At 33.6% G+C, this 17,338-nt stretch overlaps 1 long non-coding RNA gene across 1 annotated transcript; it reads left to right on the forward strand.

Moving 5' to 3' along the window:
* Nucleotides 1–2,938: 2,938 nt before the first annotated feature.
* On the forward strand, nt 2,939–5,823 carry LOC128169890 (uncharacterized). The gene is made up of 3 exons (XR_008241623.1): nt 2,939–4,665; nt 4,937–5,055; nt 5,502–5,823. It is a non-coding gene; the product is annotated as an uncharacterized LOC128169890 (long non-coding RNA).
* The last annotated feature ends 11,515 nt before the right edge of the window (nt 5,824–17,338 follow it).

Raw genomic sequence — 17,338 nt, forward strand, 5'->3', positions numbered from 1 at the left:
TAATACACCTCATAATATATATTCAAGAATAAGGGTTGTCTGCCGCAATCTACATGTAACTATATATGTAGAACTAGTTAAACTTTTTTAAATACATGTATAATTCTATCACATACATGCATACTGAGATACAATCTATGTTAATTTTCTAAATACAACTGAGACAGGTTTTTTTGTCGATTAAAGAAATATGTCAATTAGATATATACATGTAGTGGATATAGTGTATTTCTTACATGTGGGTCGGGGCGGGGTTGTTAAAATTGTTCTGCATGCAAAGGTAAACACTAACTAGAGGAGCCCAATCTCAATTTGTTTTCTAAAAATTTTACCTTTCTTACTGGCCAGCATGCACAAGCCCCAAGTAACTAGTGGAAGCAACTGTACTTGGGATATTGTCTACCCATGCAAAAAATTATCAATTATTGGGGGGACCCATACATCCTCTTTTTCAAGCATAAATCAAAAAGTGAAAATTTTGGCAACATTGTTACAGTAGCATTTTCTTAATCTATTCGATAAAATAAACAACCATGCAATATTAAAGTGTCATTATATGAACAATGGACATGTGCTCCACTCCTAAACAAATGATTGCAATAATTATTCTGACTGTACTCCTAAAATAACCATTCAAATGTCTGGTTTCCCCCCTCCTTTTTCATAAATTAGACAGGTCTTTCAGACAAAACTATAAATATATCCACTGCCATCTTTGACATTAAGTCTAAGAGTTTATTTCTCACAAAAACACTTTATAATCAGAACGCTTAAGTTGTGCAATTTTAAGTCGAAATTTTCAAATTTAATCTTATTTCATTTAAAAATAAAAAAGTTAATTCTGTTTTAGTAACATCCCCATTCCCGGCTGAACCAATCACCTTGTACCGTGTAATAACAGTTTCTGTAAATTGCTTTTAAGATTAATTATGACCACTTTTAATTCAAAAGCCATTTTTATTACAATCAGTTACATCAAGAATTCTGTACATTTAAACGATGTAAACACATTGACTATTCCCCTTCGAATAAAATGTTTCATGTTATATTTTACCCCTTGTCTAAAGTCAACACAACAGTCATAGCTGCAAGATGATCAATTAAAAGTTTACCGGTACTTTGGATCATAATGAACCTAATATAAGTCATTAAGGACCTACATATCGCATACCAATTTCAATAGGAGACATCTCTCTAACTAATGCTAATCACTAAAAACTATTTTATGACTTTTTGCAACACAACATAAGCCTGAAAGTAGAGCAATTCTCCATTTCACCAAATAATTGACAGTACAAACTAGAGGTACTGTGAGCAAGCTCACAATTGATACCCCCCGCTAAGAAAAAATCATAACTCATGTTTTTTTTTTATTATAGAAATATTGGATGAATCTATTTCATTGTCCATTTTCTAAAAATAACAACTGCTCTTTTTTTTTAAAACTGTTAATGCTTATATGAGTACACAAACCAATTTGTATTCTTTAAATTCCATTTTAGTTCAAGTTAACTGTTAATGCATGAGGACATTTGCATCCTTATGTTTACAAACATGACTCGAATCAAACGAAATTCCACATGTCAAGCAGCCACTTAATGTAAACATTTTGAATTATTGGCATACTGAGCCCGATTTTTTTTGAACAATGACCTTGAACTTCCTCAATTGACCTTTGGTCAAGGTCATGACACACTCTCAGGTTATAAGCATTCTAGATGTGAATTAAGAACTTCCAATACTTGTCCATTAGAAAGATATGTTCTGGACACAAGTTTTACACTTTTCTGCAAGTGACCTTGGCCTTGACCAAATGACCTTGGGTGAAGGTCATGACAAACCCTTAGCTCATAAGCAATCTTTGTGTGAACTGAGAACTTCCAATGTTTCTCCATAAGAAAGATATGGACCAGACCAGAACTTTGCATTTTTCTGCCATTGACCTTGACCTTGTCCAAATGACCTTGGCTCAAGGTCATGACACACCCTTAGGTCATAAGCAATCTTTGTGTGAAGTAAGAACTTCCAATGTTTCTCCATTAAAAAGATATGGACCGGACACGAATTTTGCACTTTTTCTGTCAGTGACCTTGACCTTGCCCAAATGACCTTAGGTTAAGGTCATGACACACCATTAGGTCATAAGCAATCTTTGTGTGAAGTAAGAAATTCCAATGTTTCTCCATAAGAAAGATATGGACCGGACACGAATTTTGCACTTTTTCTGTTGGTGACCTTGACCTTGTCCGAATGACCTTGGTTCAAGGTCATGACACACCCTTAGGTCATAAGCAATCTTTGTGTGAAGTAAGAACTTCTAATGTTTCTCCATAAGAAAGATATGGACCGGGCACGAATTTTGCACTTTTTCTGCCAGTGACCTTGACCTTGCCCGAATGACCTTGGTTCAAGGTCATGACACACCCTTAGGTCATAAGCAATCTTTGTGTGAAGTAAGAACTTCTAATGTTTCTCCATAAGAAAGATATGGACCGGACACGAATCGAACAGACAGACGGACAGACGGACGGACGGACGGACAGACGGACGGACGGACAAGGTGATTCCTATATACCCCCCAAACTTCGTTTGCGGGGGGTATAATAATCTAAAGCAGTCCCTTGCTACCTTTCACTTACACTAACTTTCTATAAAAAAGAGTTTTGTATTATAATAAGAAAGAATATGCAGTTCTAAAAAAAAAAGTAAACCCCATAATGCCACTTCCATTGAGGTTTAAGAAAAAATATAACCATTTAAGTGATCCCACTATACTTAATCATCTTTCTATAAGTATAAACATGCACAGATTCATGGGGTTTAAATTTCCTGCAGTAAAACATTTTTACTAAATAATCATTAAGAAGTCAATTGCTCTTCACCCTTACAGAATTGCAGCAGATACTGCAAAGGCAGTATATGCTGCACAGTGCTGCAATTATACTTAATATCTACTGCAAAAATGAAGTATATTTGCAGTACTTATTAGCATAATGTACTGCGCACCAGTATATGCTGATAATCTACTGTAAATATACTGAAAATGTGCTGCAAAAACTTTCTGTTAGTGACACACAATTACATATGCTGCTTTTGTACTGCCAATAGGCTGCATTTCTACTGCTTTATCTTTATTAAGAGAGATACTGGTATTAAAGGTATACTACATTTCTGCTGCCTTATCATTATCATTCACATGACTGCCATATGGGTGTACTGCATTATCTTTATCATTTAGATACAGGCATCAAAGGTGCTGCATTTGTACTGCATTATCTTTATCATTTAAATACAGGCATCAAAGGTACTGCATTTGTACTGCATTAACTTTATCACTTAGATTCTGAAGGTATACCATATTCCGCAAATATTACAGCTCATGTACACTATAATCTGATGGTTTGTGGGAAATGCAAAATACATGTGTAAAAAAACTGTTCCAACACTGAAAAAATATACTAATAGACATGATCGATGTTTCAATAATAATAAATCTTTATAAATCTTTAAGTTCATATTAACACGTTAGTAAAAACATGGTCAGTCAGTAGCTTATGTACAACCTTCGAGATCGAAAGATGCATTCCGTTAGAATTTGAACTCCGTCGCGAAATAATATTTATAAGTGAACGGCATCACTGTAGCACACAATTAACCTCAAAGACGTTATCAATCTGTTTGGAGAATATTTCTATGACCACTGTCGCGAATGCATTAGCTTAGAAGCGATTGAAACTCCAGCAGTTACACTCTTATTCGAAGAGTCCGCCATTGTTTATAAGGTGTCAAGTCAATTCGTCGCCAATACAAAATGAATACGATCTTTAAGATGGAAAAAACTTAATTCTTTAATTTAAAGTAAAATTTAAAATGAAGATACTACTTACAAAAATAGTGCATAGTTTAAGAAACAAAGTACGATATTATATTTATTTGAGTTCCAATTATTTGATAGTTTTCAAAGACTGCAGGTTCAAAACATGAAGGGGTTAAAATTATACGGACACGACTTGTGTAAGCTGCGTACTAAACAACTCGTACGTTCCTTCAATTCTTATGGCTTGATTCTGAATATTTATTAATGACATCGTTAGTACCTTAAATTCAGTCTAATTGAAAAGAATCAATTCATTATGATCAATTAATGTTTTGTATGTTTTATATATGTTCATATCAAACCGAATCGAAAAGTCCCAATTTATCAGAATATATTGTCACCGTGTTGTTTGATTCTATAACGTCATTTCCGCCTATGACTACGCACTTTTAAACGAAGCAGACGGATCTTCAGCATGTGTTATGGAACATTAAAAAATCACAATGTTGCAGCAGTTGTAGCGAAGAAAGGTAAACTATTTATGTTGATATCACCTTGAGTGTATATGAGATAAATGTAGTTACTTTAATGGAACAAATGAACAGTTTTTGTCAAACATTTCAAAATGGCGATTTTAAAGTTAGATTTATGGCAGTAAAATTCTTTTATATTGTATAAAGTTACAAAGTTATATACTATAGCTACAAAGATGGATGGATACATGTGTACAAAAAGAAAAGAAAGTAAACACAATAAGTAAAATCATTCTCTCTTTTTTTCCCTTTAGAACTAATGACTGCATGATCATGAGGAAGATGCACTTGATGCTGAATATTGATTGTTTTAAGGTAAGCAAAATAAATGATTTCACATTTGTATTAGATTTAAGCTTTGTTAAAAATCTGAGTTTGCATCAAAAGAGGGTTGAGTCATTAAATCGCCTAAATAATGAGTGCTATTTTAATATGATGTTATTATATTCTAACAAAAGATAATAAAAATTCCATTAGGTACATTGAATTTGAGTAATAATTGTAATTTATCCTCAGTATCAAAGGCTTAATTCAAATTAAAAAAAATTTTATGCTTCTGTAGCAAAGTATGAAATTGTATCCATAGGGACTTGCCAGTTCAACAAGTGAATGCTGAGGGCAGAATACCTGGCTCAAAAAGCCCTGCGAGACAACCGGAGGTGAAATATGCAGAATGGATTAAAGAAAATGACATTCTAAAATGCAGTTAGTTAATAGATTAATCATTTCAAATTGTATATCAATGCAAAATTTTTCTGTAAATTGTACAAGTCAAATTTAAGTTATAAATTATTTAAAATACATTTTTTAAGGGTTTTTTAAGTTTTGACCTGTTCATTTTAAATATTAAAATTGTGCACCTTATTTTTTTTTCATAACTTTCATTTTATAGTTATTAAAATTCTATTGGTTTTAAAGAATCTATGGAATTATAAAAGACTGTATGTAAATGTAAATCTAACGCTTTTTATACCTCCTTCAATGCATTTATAAAAGAGTTCCATCTGTCATTTTCATTTTTTTATCTCTCTGTATAAATACAATTTTTAAATGGCCTGCATTCATTTTAAGAAACACCTAATTAGACCTAACATTTTTTAAATTAATGATGTTTTAATTTAGATATATTATTTTCATTAATTTGTTTGCAGATTTTTCAGCGCAGAACTGAGAAGTCTTGCGCTACAAGAGGGGACCTTCACCAAGCAGTGGCGGTGAAATTGACCAAAGGACCAAAAGCGGGAAAGTTAACTGTGCAGCACAGCAATGAAAGTTCATAAAGGCTTGTGTATATACTGACTATTACACATTATAAATTACTGCTTATACTATAGATAGATTTACTGTAATAACTGTAGTAACTGAAATAACCTGAAAGTTTTGTAACGTTTATACAAATATCATGAGTATTGCGAATATAGATATATTTTCAAATTATTTGTAATTAAGTGTACATGTATCTAGAGTAATTAAACCTGAAGATATTACTTTAGTTGTTATGAATAGTTGTTGTATTCTACAAAGGCTGCCAACCATATTCATAGTATATCACTATATGTCAGTAGTTTTGCTGTCCTACCGGCCAGGGTACATGAAATATCTGAAGCAAGCTGCATCTCTACTGCCAACCAAAGCTTCCATATTTGGATACACAATGCTGCTGTGCAGTACTAATTTAAATATTTGAAACATGCTGCAACTCTACTGCCAACCAAAGCTTCCATATTTGGGTATACAGTACTGCAGTGCAGTACTAATTTAAATATTTGAAACATGCTGCAACTCTACTGCCAACCAAAGCCTCCATATTTGGGTGTACAGTACTGCTGTGCAGTAGATATTTGAAACCCACTGCAACAGGTCTACTGCTTAGCAGCGCTATTTAGTACTGCAGGCCAGTAGACTGTAGAGATATTCAAGAATTCTACTGCAGGGCAGCATATACTGCCTGGCAGTATATACTGCCTGGCAGTCTTATTTGCAGTACAATTGCAGTCTTAATTAACATATTTGAAACATACTGCAAGTCTGCTGCTTCATTGTATTTTTCCATTTAAAAGCTCTGCAGTACATTTGCAGCACTACTGTAGCTCTACTGATAGTCTACTGGGATTTTATACTGATAATGTGCTGCATATGTACTGCATATATGCTGCAATTCTGTAAGGGCAGTCTCCTCTAATAAGAAACCTTAATTATTCAATACTACAAGTACCTGGTATCTTCATGATATTATCATGATAAAAGCATAACATCACATAGAAATACCCTTACATGTATACCCTCCCCCTATCTTTTGATTTTCATGAAGTGCAGCTAGATGTTAAAAACCTTTCACATATAGGATCATAAAACCTATGGCAATTTCCTCGAGTCAATTCTCACACACATTTGAAAACAATTGTCATAGAAACTAAAAATTGACCTTTAGATTTGTAGCATTTTACATGTATATATTAATACATAGCCACAAACAAGAGACATTCCATCCGGCATATGATATTTCTTGATTCCATGAAAAAGTGAGCTTAATTAAACACTCATTTTTAGTGAATATCTAATATATACTTATAGCTTTATGGTGTTTCTACTCTCTTGTCAACCATGCTAAAGCAATAAGACCTACATGTATAGCTACCAGTGTGATGTATGCTTTTAAGTAAAATAAGATTAATATACAGCTGGATAGCTGCATGGTGATAATAGAATTTCATGGAAAAATGTTCAAATTTTACCTATGTTTTTCTACATGTATATTAAATAAATATTCCAAATATACCAGTATATATTTTTTGTTCATTTTGAAAATAATTTTCAAAGTAGATGTTATTTTTACAGTCAAAGATACATTTACATATTCTACATGTTAACTGAAGGATGAGGTGCATGATTTTCCACATGTACTAGATGTATTTAATATTATTCAAATATAACTTTTGGACAGAAGAAGCAACAGAGCAAACATGGGTTTTTTCTCATTTTGTTTTCTATGATAACTTTGTTTGTCTACATGTCAACTTAATTTCAAAAATATTTTTTTTACTGTAACAGAAACAAACACTTGTGCTAGGGTCATAGACCCCTTCACGGTAACTGTGATGACTGCTCTTTTGCAGGGCAAAATGACTTTATTGGGTGAAACATGACGTACCATTAAACCAGGCCCCCTGAATCTCTAGGCAGGTGCTCTACCAACTGAGCTATCTGGCACTGGTATTCGAACAGGTCTGACCATCACATTCCTCCCCCCTTAAATGATCTTCGCCCTTGAAGATCAACCCAGACTCTTCCCCTGGCAGGAGTTAACCTGTCAGTTCCTGGGGTTGGTCACGGCACCAAATGTAACAGGATGGGAGAAATAATGATGGTCGTGATTCGAACACGGGCCCCCTGATTCTCTAGTCAGGTGCTCTACCAACTGAGCTATCTCGCCCCGGTATTCGAACTGGTCTGCATGAACATCACAAGTACTTAAACTTCACCATAATTGATCATATTTCCCTGCAAGAGAGCAGTACCACTCTTACAGTAAAGGGGTCTATGAGGTTTATTGAAACCCTATTCCAAGTTAAATGCATTTCATAAATTGTAATTACTTAAAATAACAGTTTTATGATCATTCCTGCTGTTAATCAACTGCACTTATTATAACTTAATGAAAGTTTACTGATCCATTTTCATTTAGTATAATTTTCATAAAAATATGGATTCATGGCAGTTATGATTTGTATTCATATCAAACTGAAACTTTTTTTAAAAAAATTGCTGCCATATAACATGTATAATTCATATTAGTTTAATTATTAAATTTATCCTCATATAAAAACCAAGACAATTAATAAAATCAGTAAATCATATAATAAATCCAAAAATGGAAAGGGATAAACCTTATTTACTTATGTAATATATATACCATTTGCTATATTAATTCCAGGTTATATGACATGTTGCAATCATAAAGTTTTGGTTTTTCAAAGTTGCAAAAAAATCAGTCTAATATGTCTATAAAATATGTTCAACATTCAGGGATGTATTCATCATTAGGGATCAAACCCATGCAGACCAGTAGAAGTAATAGGGGGGGGGGGGGGCAGGGGTGAATTCCTAGGGAGGGAGGATGAAAACCAATTTTAAGGGGTAATTAGCACATTAAGGGGAAGGTGTGTGGGGTGTCTTTAGGTATCTTAATTGGGGTTTGTTCTTTCTTTTAACTTGGAAATGCATGCACTTACACTGGGACGTATACGAAATAGGGTTTGCCAGAAATAAGCAATGTTAAGTTGCTAGCTAGCTCTCAGAGAAGTTCAAACAGTTTGCAGTTACTACTATAAGATATACCCAATTTAAAATGCCATGTTAAATGTCAACATACACTTGCCTCGGAAGTTAATATCTTTACCACGCTTCGCGCTTGTGTATACAACAGAGTTTATGACCACTGTTCGCTGATGCAGCCGTTGTACAATATATTCACCATTACACTGCAGTACTGTACTCCAATATATGGTCGAGGATACACCTGTACACTAATGTAAAAAAAAACTATCTTTTTGCTGAGACAACAACCGTCACCGCAGTTCCACCGGCCTTATACAATGTTCTGATCTATTTCTAGAATATTTTAAAATATATTTTTTTAAATGAAATAACTTCAAAACAGACAGTTTCGTGTATTAGCTTCCCCAATTGCATGTTCTGATTTTAGTCAACACCTGTCATAGTCTTAAAAGCGCTTCCTGTCACGTTATTATCAGTCTGGAAAGAACAATCTGAAACAAACACGATGCAACATTTGAACAAGAGTCACAGTGTTTGGACTGAATCATGCATTTGTAAATTGTTTCTCGTGTAAATAATTTTCCGAGAATCTAATTTTCAATGGCATGAATCAGTTCACTAAACAACACCTTCAAAGAATTCATTTGCTGTAAGTACAAAATAAGGGATTGTAGATTTTTGCGTGTGAAACTTGCTCTCGTAGTTCATTAGATACTCATAATATCACGAGTTCTTCTTCTTGACGAACACAGAACCCCAGACAGTATATATATGTTGTAGATTGATATTGAATAGGCTAGGCCTAACTGGTCCAGTTTTATTTTGCTGTTTGTGATTTTTACCTAATCGTTTTGCTGTTGAAATATTTTTACTTTTAAAACTTCATTGCCAGCAAAATTTTTGATTGCAACATTACAGACTACATGTAATACGTCCTAGCTGACCAAAATTTTGATAAATACCACATCTTGCCATTGCAATGTGAAAGTCACAATTAATTTAGGATAACTTAGGAAATTAATTAATAAGTAGACTTTGTAAGAATACATGAACAGGTACTTTCCAACAATTGACATTAGGTTAGTTAAGTTTTCACCTGGGCTGCTATATATTTTCCTTGATTTTTAAATGCTAATTTTAAGCATAAACTAGCTAATATAGAAATATTTTACAGATTTATTCAAACAACCAAAAATTAAAATCACTTGCAACCTGTTCTGTCACAAAGAGATCCATCATACATTTGATGAGTAAATTCAACTTTATTTGAAAATTGCCTAGTAAAAATTTGTAAGGTATATCAACTATGCAATCGGCCTAATATCAGACATTAAGCAGATTCTATTACTTCACTTCAGATTAATATTTTGTGGTTTTTTTTTTTACCCCATTATCATTACTTTAGTAAATATGGGGGAAAAAACCCAACATAAGCATTAAATATGGGGATAAAAACCCCATCTGATTTTTTTCGGGAATGGTTGGGTTTTTTTCCCCATAAATAATTTCATGGGGTTTCTTGCCCCATAGGGTTTATTGCAAAACCCCATGGGGTTTGCATGGGGTTTTCTGTGGGGTATTTTTTCCAAACTAAAATCCCATGGGGTTAGAACTTTTAAGTTCAATTATCTAAAAAACTATCTAAAAATGTTTCAATTTTTTCCCCATAAATTTATTTAGAATAAAAAACCCCACCATTTGGTACTAAACTTTGGTCAATATTGTGAATGGAAAGGGGTGCGCAACGCCGGAAAAATGTCCATTCCGAAGTTGTCCGTCCCACTGTTAAATATTTTTCAGTTAAGATTCTTTCTGTTATGACCTTTTTCAAGGCATGTATATTTGGTGTCGGATTACTTTTATATTTACATGAAAAAATATATTGCTTCACAATAAGAGCTATCAGGTTAAAAAATTTATAACTTTCTTTATTTTTGTATTTTCCAAAAAGAACTGATTGAATATCAGATGTAATCGAGATTTCAAACTGTGTAAAAATCCACTCTTCAACATCACACCACAATTCTTTTACTATATTACATTCATAAAATAAATGACCAATACTTTCTTCATCTTTTTTACAAAAGGTGCAAACAGCAGATTCTGCTTTTTTTTTATATTAAAAAGATATTTATTTGTAGGGACAATCCTATGAAGTATTTGATATTGCAGCCAATGTAGTTTTGATTCCTGTGTACACTTAAAAGGGAGTTCAAAAATTCTACTCCAAGAAGTTTGTGAATAGTTATAACCCTTTTCTCTCCATTTTGATATCGATGTACATATTTCTCTTTTTTTGTCTAATAGTATGTTGTACATGGATTTACAACCTTTACAAGTATTAATAAACAATAGAATATGATAAGGGACAATTGGTCCATATTGTAATGTGTTCTGTAGGTTTGGTAAGTGTATATCTTGTGTATGTAGTCTGGTTGTAACTGCAGTTCTTAAACTTGCATACTCTATGAAATTTGTCTTTGGATTAATGTGTTTCAATTCATCAAAGTTTCTAAATGTTCCATCTATATTAAGCAGATCACTAACAAAAATAAATCCTTTAAACATAACTTTTGATAAATATTGATTTATTGTCTATGGTGATTTTGGGATTGTGCCATATATTATCATTTATAATTTGGGGTCTACTAAGTGGCGTTTGTTCAATTATTTTTAACCAGCTGAGGAGCACTTCTTTCCAAAAAGAATTTTCTAATTTTTTACATAGAAGGTACGAATAATCAAGACCATTTCTCCATATTTCAGAGATACTTATTTTCAAAATTGATTCTAAAAGCTTTACCCATTTTGTATCAGTTTTAATTAGTCTTCTCATCCAAGTAGCTTTGAGTGCTGTGATAAAATTTCCATAATCAACCATTTTGAGACCCCCATGATTATAATCTTGTATAATTGTACTTTTCTTTACTTTATGAACTTTACAGCCCCATAGGAAATGAAAAATATCATGTTCAAAAGTTTTTAGGTATTCAGTTTTTGGGTTGGGTAATGCTAGTATCAAATGATTTAGCTTTGGTATTATTAGTGTCTTGATTATCGTAATTCGACCAATTGGTGTTAATTTTCTTAACTTCCACTGATTTATCAATCTTCTAATTTCAGACAATTTTGGTAAATAATTTAATTCTTCCATTTCATCTAATTTAACTGAAAATTTGATACCTAGAAGCTCAAAATTTAAATTGTTCCAACCAAGTTTCCATCGTGAATGATGAAATACATCCTTTGAAAATTTTTTGCTACCAATCCAAACCATTTTTGTTTTTGTAAAATTTATTTTTAAGCCTGATACTTGTGCGAAAAAGTCTAAAACCCTAAGAATGCCATCATATGATTGTGGTGTACCATCCATTATAATTGATGTATCGTCTGCATATTGAGATATTTTGTATTCTTCCCCATCAATATTTATACCTTTGATGTCTTTTTCATTTCTTATTAATATTCCTAAAATCCCAGCGCAGAGAAGAAAGAGATATGGAGATATTGGGTCACCTTGTCTATAGCCCCTTTCTGGATAAAAGTATTCTGAAATTATGCCATTTTGAATCACACATTCCTTAATTCCGTTATAGAATGTTTTTATCCAATTTTTGAAGGAGGGTCCAAAATTAAAAAAGTCTAGTGTTTTTGAGATAAAACTCCATGAGATGGTGTCAAAAGCCTTTTCGAAATCAATTAACATTAAAAGGCCGGGTATGTTGTGATGCTCTGTAAAATACATAAGGTCATATATAAGTCTTATATTTTCCCCAATAAATCTTCCCTTCAAAAATCCAGTCTGATCATTATTTATCAATTTATCTAGAATAGTTTTCATGCGTTCAGCTAAGCTTCCTGAAGCTAGCTTGTAAATAACATTTAGTAAAGTAATGGGACGCCAATTTTTCAGAAATTGTTTAGGTTTTCCAGATTTGGGAATGCATGTAATAACACCTAGTTTATTTATTTCTGAAAAGTTTCCTATTTGAAAAGAGTGGTTTATTGCTCTTGTGATAAATATTCCTATGTCTCTCCAGAAGAATTTAAAGAACTCACTTGTAAAACCATCAGGGCCAGGACTTTTTTCATTTTTCATTTTCTTAAGGAAATTAAGAATTTCTGTATCAGTTAAAGGACCTTCAAGGGTATTTGACTCTTCTCTATTAAGTTTAGGACACTTAATTTTATTTAACTTTTCATGGAAACTTTCTTCATTTATAATTTCTCTTTTCTTATACAAGTGTTCATAAAAAGATTTAGTTTCTTTTAATATTTTCATTTGATCGAAAATAACCGACCCATCATCTTTTTCAATATTTGGTATTTGTTTACTTATGTAGTTCCTAGTCTCTAGGTTAATGAAATATTTGGACGGCTTTTCTCTCTCGTCAATCCATTTAGACTTTGACCTGATACATTGACCTTTTAATTTATTTTTTCTTATGTTGAGAAGCTCATCTTGTTTGTTCGATAATAAATCTAAGAAGTTTTCCGTGAAGTTCTGCTCAAGACATGTAATCTCATTTTCTAATTTTACACGCATTTTTTTTATCGAACACAAGCGCCAATGAATCTTTTAGTATATATGCAGAGATCCTGGGAATTTTACAGGGGGTTTTGAAGAATAATTTTGTTTCTGCCAGGGGATGTCCGAGGCGTATTTTCGTAATTTTATAATGTACATGTTGTGCCGTTACACGGCTTATTTTAAGTATTTATCCTTTTTTGTCCGTGTTGTGAAATTTGTGTATGTTCCGTTTATATCCGTGTGTTGTGATTTGTAGAACTCAGTGTGTCTCGTCCGATTCGTGAGGAAATCACAGTACTAGAAACATCAGTGACTGTCAATCTTTTTCATGATTTAGACCACAAAGGAGTAAGTTAATTATTAACTTTAATAAGTTTAATAATAATGAAAACTTATAATTGTATATTCTGATTATTTCTAAGCCTATAAATTTTGATTATTTTTATCATCTTTAAAGAAAACATTTGATGTCATTGTCATATGTGCTTATGTTCGTCTTTGTTTTGTTGTAGTTATGACCACTGTCTATCATCTAAATAAAACTATAAAAAACGATGGTAGAAGCGTTACAGTAAAAATCCATTCCCATATTTCAACATGGCGTTAGCGGAGAAATCGAACCCACAGGAAACGTCGTCGACGGAGATCACGAAGAAAAGGACCAAAATCAGACAACTGAACAAACTGATCATTCGGAAGACCTAAAAAACGTTTAAGAACTCTTACAAACAAAGGTTAAGAACTTTACAAAAATTAAGTACAGAAATATTCTGCAAAAAGTGACAAAATATGGAATGATATAGAAAATATTCCAAGTGAAATTGAAAACATTGGTAACGATATCAAAGCACTACGTGTTCTGGCTTCCAATCTCGATGACATGGGAAAAAGATATTAAAGAGAAAATAAAATGTTTCTCGAATACCTTATTCGAAACAATGCATCTGAAAGCCAAAAGGAGTTGGACTCCCAGAAGGCTACCTTTGACAAAGGAAAAGATATCATTCAGAAATTAAGAAAAAGAATCCAATATTCTCGCATGGAAATCACTGAAAGTGTCTCAAAGAGTTCACAAGGAACTATGTCATCTAGTGTTAGTTAAATGTTATTCAAGAAGCGCATGGAGGCACAAACATAAATTGCCAATGTTCAGTTCCGTGAAAAAGAACTAGCCCTTTTAAAACAGAAAGCATCGCTCAGCGAAACGGAAGCTAAACGTCAAACTGAAAATGAAAGGAAAATATCTGAACTAGGGGCCACTAATCAACTTTTAGAAGAGGAGCGTAAAGCGGCTGTAGCGGAGGCAGAAGTACGAGCATTACAGAATTTTGATACAGATAGTAAACAGAGGTCCATCATACCAAAACACATTGATACCCCAGTTAACCGTCATCAGTACACTGCTCGTTATATTAGTGATCACAGTGTGACAAGTTTAACATTGATCCCTTTTCAACCTGTGATTCAGAAAGTGTTTTTTCACATACTAACCATGAAAAGTCAAACAACAAGGAAACTTCAACTATTCAAAAATTTATATTGAAAGAATTATCGAGTCAAGATGTAAAAACTCCTGAAAGTCCATCTGTTGTGAGTGATCTTACAAGATTTTTACTCAAGAAAGATTTGTTGTTCTCAAGATTCTCACATTCCAACGATAAACCAGAAACATTCACTACATGGAAAACTAGCTTCAAGAGTATTACTGAAGAATTACAAGTTACCCCATTTGAAGAGATGGATTTATTGGTGAAATTCCTGAGTCCTCCAAATTTGCAGCTTGTATCAGAACAGCAAATACATCATATCCAAAGAGAGGACTTGAAAGAATTTGGTCAAGACTTCAAGAACGTTATGGAAGCCCGGAGTTAGTTGAATCTGCATTGAAAACAAAACTCAGAGACTTTCCCAGAATTACCAATCGAGACAGTAAACGACTATACGAGTTTCAAGGACCTAGTTATTTGCAAATTGACAAAACAGAAAAAGAAGACTATACACTTGTCAACCCAGATAATGACAGTGAAATTCAAAAATATCATATCGCAAAAAATGTGTGTAAAAACTTTTGAAGTGTACAAGAAAATAGAGAAATTTTCCTCCTGAACATCTATGGTTAGAGCCTTCACTATTGTTAGAAGAGCTGTTAGGAAGAAGCTTAACCTACCTCCGTTGGACACTGAGCACATGAACCGTGCTACCGACCTATTCCTAGTTAAATTATGTCAGAATACTACATTTGCTGCTGAAATCTCAAATCTTGCTGGTAACAAACCTGTACCCAAAGATAGCTGTTTACGATATCTGGATCCTTATCTTCATGATAGAATTTTACGACTAGGAGGAAGAGTTCGTACTGCAGATGCTCTATCCAATGAACATGGTCCAATCATCATCCATGGGAAAACCCATTTAGCTCGCCTTCTTGTTCAACGATGTCATGAAACTATTAAACACCAGGGGAGACATTTTACGGAAGGACTTGTTCGTTCTTCTGGATATTGGGTTATTGGAGAGAAAAGATTGATCTCATCAATCATACATTCGTGTGTAATCTGCAGCAAACTTAGACGTGAATTAGAACATCAGAAGATGGGAAATCTTCCAGAGTGTCGTACAAGACCATCCCGTCCATTTACCTTTGTTGACGTTGACGCATTTGGACCATGGGAGATTACTAAGATTATTAAGACAAGGGGCGGATCAGTGAACATTGGGGAATTTTATTCACATGCCTGACATGTCGTGCCGTGCATATTGAACTAGTAGAAGATATGTCATCACCTACTTTTATCAATGCTTTGAGAAGATTTGTAGCCATCCGGGGAAGAGTAGCAAAATTCCGTTCTGATAGAGGGATAAATTTTGTTGATAGCACAGATGCTCTAGGGATTGCTGCAGTCAATGTAGAAAGTTTATCGATGAAAAATTTCTTACCAACAGTGGATGTACTTGGATCGTCAACCCTCCCCATTCTTCCCATATTCAGGGAGTGTGGGAGAGGATAATTAGAATGACGCGACGCATATTGGACTCTATGATCCTTAAGGAATCAAAGAAAAATCTTACCCATGTCGTATTGAACACCCTCATGGCGGAAGTTGCAGCAATCATAAACAGCCGACCTATAGTGCCTGTATCAACAGACCCATCTCAACCCTCTGTGTTATCTCCATACAATCTATTAACACAGAAGACCGAATTGGACGTTGGACCTTTTGAACATTTCGAGCAGTCTAGACGGAAATGGATAAACCCTCGAAACAATCTTGCTGAAGGCGACGTCATACTTTTGAAAGACCACAACTCCCCCAGAAATGAATGGCCGATGCGTGATGCGTGAAATCGAATTACGAGTCTTCAAAAAGAGCCGTGTCGTTACATATGTGAGACCAGTTACAGAGACTGTTCTGCTGTTTGTACCGTAGAATGTTTGCGATGTTGGAAATCACAGGCGTGGAGTGTCCCGTTTAACGACGGCTTATTTTGTGTATTTGTCCTTTTTTTTCTGTGTTGTGAAATTTGTGTATGTTCCGTTTATATCCGTGTGCTGTGATTTGTGGAACTCAGTGTGTCTGTGAAAACACAGTATTAGAAACATCAGTGACTGTCAATTTTTGTCATGTTTTAGACCACAATGGAGTAAGTTTAATAATAATGAAAACTCATAATTGTATATTCTGATAATTTCTAAGCCTATAAATTTTGACTATTTTTATTACCTTTGAAAGAAAACATTTGATGTCATTGTCATATGTGCTTATGTTCGTCTTTGTTTTGTTGTAGTTATTACCACTGTCTATCATCTAAATAAAACTATAAAAAAAAAGATGGTAGAAGCGTTACACATCTAATTGAAAGACGTGTAATTTCGGGGGTTGGGTTGGGGTCGGGTCTGGAACCATCCCCCTTCTCTTCTAGATCCGTGCATGGGGAAGACCAATGCCGGTAATTTTCAGTAATTTTAACATTTTTTTTTAAATTTAAATCGTTTTCAAAATTATCGGAATTCCAATATGACCTTTAAACGCAGTTAAAACTTTAAAAAATACGAACCATTTAGTCTCGGTGAGTATTCGGCCAACATGCGTCCGCGTACGAAAAAAATGGCAATATTCAAGAAATTTGGATAGACAATCTGGGTCCTAGGTCGTCCATCCTTTTTTTTTTTTAGAATAA

This window comes from Crassostrea angulata, unplaced genomic scaffold, assembly GCF_025612915.1.
Source record: "Crassostrea angulata isolate pt1a10 unplaced genomic scaffold, ASM2561291v2 HiC_scaffold_248, whole genome shotgun sequence".
NCBI lineage: Eukaryota > Metazoa > Mollusca > Bivalvia > Ostreida > Ostreidae > Magallana > Magallana angulata.